Source organism: Neopelma chrysocephalum, unplaced genomic scaffold, assembly GCF_003984885.1.
Source record: "Neopelma chrysocephalum unplaced genomic scaffold, ASM398488v2 Primary Assembly neopelma1_353, whole genome shotgun sequence".
Classification (NCBI taxonomy): domain Eukaryota; kingdom Metazoa; phylum Chordata; class Aves; order Passeriformes; family Pipridae; genus Neopelma; species Neopelma chrysocephalum.
The window spans coordinates 100,541-100,760 of record NW_020898017.1 but is presented as its reverse complement, the minus strand read 5'-3'; the positions used below and the strand labels follow the sequence as shown (position 1 = coordinate 100,760).

At 61.8% G+C, this 220-nt stretch overlaps 1 protein-coding gene across 1 annotated transcript in view; it reads left to right on the top strand.

Annotated features, from left to right (window-relative positions):
- Window positions 1–220, top strand: part of STRIP2 (striatin interacting protein 2) — a 22,446-nt gene that overhangs the window by 18,586 nt on the left and 3,640 nt on the right. The gene's annotated exons all lie outside the window — the stretch shown is intronic.

Below are 220 nucleotides of genomic sequence, written 5' to 3'. Positions count from 1 at the left end.
TCCTGGAGCGTGTCCCCAGCTCTAAGCCTGGTCTTCCTGCTGAGCATGTCCCCAGCATTAAGCCTGGAGCGTGTCCCCAGCATTAAGCCTGGCCTTGGCCCTCCTGGAGCGTGTCCCCAGCTCTAAGCCTGGTCTTCCTGCTGAGCATGTCCCCAGCATTAAGCCTGGAGCGTGTCCCCAGCATTAAGCCTGGCCTTGGCCCTCCTGGAGCGTGTCCCCA